Genomic DNA, 3,786 nt, shown 5'->3' with positions numbered 1-3,786 from the left:
ATTATGTTTTTTTTTTCGTTACAACTTACAATGCATGGATATCTTTTTCAGTAAAAGTTAAATATGGATTAGCCAAACCAATATTGCTTTTGCTGCACATTTAGAATGTACTCCCTCCCTTTCAGATTATAAGACTAGTAGGGTGCCCGTGCTATCGCCACAGATGTGATCTCTATTTAAAAAGGAAAGTAAAATTAACAGCGTGCATGATGTATATTACTCCGTATGTTGAGAAAGATTAATCGAAGCAATTACAAATTGGGCACCTAGATTTTTGAACATTCTGAGCTCTCCTTTTGTAAATCATTTCAGATGTATCATATCATTTAATGTTTACATTCGCATTACTATATTGTATTATATGATTGTAAAATTGTAAGTAACTTGTAACTGAAGTACTTCTCATCGTATGAGGTGTTGTTTAGTTTCGCTCAATTCTTTCACTGCAAGGAGGGATGCACAAGAGTTGCAATCAATTGGTTGTAGAGCTAAATGAAAGGCTTCACCATGTCAAGTCGCCCTTTTGTGAGCAAGGCTGGGACAGGGAGAAGTGCTTCGCAGCAAACAATGGGTACTACCGGATTAGTCCTGGGAAAACGAATCCATTAGCAACATAGCAAATACAAACATCAAATATTTACATGAAAATATTTTGTTGTAGCAAATAGGCTATGCATGAGGTGTCTACTTCTGAGTACCTTTAAGATGTACATGAAAATAGTGTGTGCAACAGTGCAATCCTATGTATAATCGAAAGTAAGTTGTTCTTGGTAAATCTTTCGGGGATTGTTTGGTCCAAGTACCAAGAAAGTAAAAACAGAACAATTTACAAAAAATGTATTGATATGTTTATCTTTTTAAGCTTTTGATACATGGTCTATAAGTAGACATTAGACAAGTAATTTGCGACCAATAATAAGCATGTTATAAAGTATTATCAGCCTTAATAATATCTCAAATGGAGGTAATTGATCCCAAATCACAAAGTTTCATTCCTGAATATTTCTAAAAGTTCAGACTATCCTCCTACTGATAATAGCATACTGAAAATATGCTAGCTGCAGATTATGACTACTTCTAGAATATGATATCCTTTGGCAATAACAGCTAAAAATTTGTTCAGATGTTAAAAACTGTACATGTTTCCATACTAACATCCCAAAAACAGACTAATTGTTAACAAAGAGAAACACACTTCACTTTAAGGAAATGACTACAAAAATTGGCAACCTCCATGAGTACTGATACCATGCTTTCTCCAATCAAATTATTTCTAAAAAAAATCTAAAATTGTTAAGAGATAGAAAAACACATGATATGCAAATTATCATGTAACAATTAATGCGATGACTCCTATGAAAAAGCTCATGTACCCATTGATTATGTCGGCAATAATAATGATAAAGAGAATGTTGTAATATCTCTCCTGATTAATCGACAGTGAAGTTTCAAAAAAGAAAAAGAACAGCATTTGAGTTGGCGCATTTAACTGTAGAAGAACTATGCAAATTTCCTTAGTTTTAAACTGGAGAAAACACCTATTAGAAGCCTCTGCATCATCAAACTCAGCAACTTCCCATGAGTTCTACGTGAAGTTGCCCCTTTAAAACACTTATGATTACTTGCATGTAGAAAATGTAAATTTAATCGCTACAGACTATAGGTAGATTTCATTTCCTTCTCGCATATGTTGTCATGAAAAAATACATGCAATTAGCACAAAGAGATGAATGTTGCCGGGTTGCAGTTTGGCAAATAAATGGTATAAATTTTCATGTTGTCACATGAAAATAGAAAGTCACAATTATTATTTTCAACATGGACACTTGGACAATAGAACATGAATGATGCCATTAGAAGATAAAAGACAATGTCGATAACAAAATGCTGAGTATGTAACATGAATTTGGTTTTGTTTACATACTTATGGCCGAGCAAAATTTAATTACACAAACCAAGATCAACAAAAGAGCTTCTTTTGGGATCATAATCCAGATAACATAGCAAAATATTTCTTTGTCAGGGAGAAGCCGGGAAAGCAGCCACTGAACTGCCCCTGCCAGTTGCCAATCATGGGTTAGACAGCAGTCCAGCACACCCATCTAGTTAAGCAAGCAGAGCAGATCGAGACCGAATGAAATGGTGTGTAGAGAGGAGAACGGTTACCTGCGCGAGCTGAAGTGCGGAACGAGGTGGTGCTTCTACTCTCACCCCTGCACTGCTTGAGAACCTGATAGTAGCAGCCTAACAAGTACCAACATGACGAAATACAGACTTAATTTCTTTCACACATAAATAGGAAAAAGTATACTTTGACTCCCTCAACTATGGTCCGAGTATGATTGATGACCTCCAACCACAAAACCGGGTATATTGACTCCTCCAACTATCAAAACCGATGCAAACTATATCCTTGGGTGGTTTTAGAAGCGGTTTTGGCTGACGTGGCACCCACGTGGCGGTGTTGACCCAGTCTTCGCCCCGCGTGTCGTCGACGTGTCGCTTATCTGGCACATGTAATAAAAAATTGTGGGACCGACATGTCATTCACACAAAAAAGAAAATAATGGGACCCACAGACATGTGGGCCCGCATGTCATCCTCACCTCCCCCCCCCCCTCTCATCTTTTCCACTCCTCCCACCTTCCAACAGTAGAAGCAGGGCGGCGACGACGCACGGGGTAGGAGCTCGCCGGCCGTCCACGCTCGGGGGAGGATCTCGCCGGCCGGCCGTGCGCATGGGGAGGAGCTCACCGGCGTCCGCGCGCGGGGGAGGAGCCCGCCGGCCGTCCGCCTGCCGGGTGAGGAGCTCGTGGGCGGCCGTGCGCGGGGGAGGAGCTCGCTGGCCGTCCCGCGAGCTCGCCGGCCGTCCGTGCGCAAGGGGAGGAGCTCGCCGGCGTCCGCGCGCGGGAGAGGAGCCCGCCGGCCGTCCGCCTGCCGGTTGAGGAGCCCGCTGGCTGTCCCGCGAGCTCGCCGGCGGTCCGTGCGTGGGGGAGGAGCTCGCCTGCCGTCCGCGCGCCGGGGAGGAGCTCGCCAGCGTCGGCGCGCGGGTATGGAGCTCGCCTGCCGTACGCGCGCCGGGAGAGGAGCTCGCCGGCGTCCGCGCGCGGGGGTGGAGCCCGCCGGCCGTCCGCGCGCGGGGGTGGAGCCCGCCGGCCGTCCGCGCGCCTGGGGAGGAGCTCGCCGGCCGTTCGCCTGCCGGGGGAGGAGCTAGCCGTGCTTTAATTTGGGCATACGTATATATCGATCGATCGATGCATATGCATGCTTGCATATGCTTTCACTGTTCTGGATATGGTTTCAGATAAGCTAAGTAGCTCGCCCGGCCGTCCACGCGCTGCCGCCTTCTTCGTCCTCCCTCCCCTGACTGCAGCTTCGGGGAGGAGCTCCTGCTTCCTGCTTCTGCCTTCGTGCTTCGGCCGGCTGATGGAAGGTGAGAGGAAAAAATGAGAGGGGGAGGTGAGGATGAAATGTGGGGCCCACATGTGGGTGGGTTCTACTTTTTTTTGTGTGTGAATGACATGTTGGTCCCACAATTTTTTTTTACTCTAATGCCACATAAGCGACACGTCGACGACACGCGGGACGAAGACTGGGTCAACACCGCCACGTGGGCGCCATGTCAGCCAAAACCGCTTCCAAAACCACCCAGGTATATAGTTTGCACGGTTTTGATAGTTGAAGGAGTCGATATACCCGGTTTTGTGGTTGGAGGTCATGAATCATACTCGGGTCATAATTGAGGGAGTCAAAGTATACTTTTTCCCACATAAATATAACTGTTAT

At 45.4% G+C, this 3,786-nt stretch overlaps 1 long non-coding RNA gene across 2 annotated transcripts; it reads right to left on the bottom strand.

Annotated features, from left to right (window-relative positions):
• Positions 1-289: 289 nt before the first annotated feature.
• On the bottom strand, positions 290-3,404 carry LOC107278204 (uncharacterized). 2 transcript variants are annotated; one of them, XR_003238445.2, is made up of 3 exons: positions 2,607-3,404; positions 2,167-2,507; positions 290-2,056 (listed from the first exon to the last, which is right to left on the bottom strand). It is a non-coding gene; the product is annotated as an uncharacterized lncRNA (long non-coding RNA). The 2 variants fall into 2 exon arrangements; XR_001539713.2 differs by having other exon boundaries at positions 1,835-2,056; positions 2,644-3,199.
• Between the last annotated feature and the right edge of the window lie 382 nt (positions 3,405-3,786).

Source organism: Oryza sativa, chromosome 9 (assembly GCF_034140825.1).
Source record: "Oryza sativa Japonica Group chromosome 9, ASM3414082v1".
Lineage (NCBI taxonomy): Eukaryota > Viridiplantae > Streptophyta > Magnoliopsida > Poales > Poaceae > Oryza > Oryza sativa.
The sequence above is the reverse complement of the archived record's forward strand: the minus strand, read 5'-3'. Positions and strand labels throughout refer to the sequence as shown.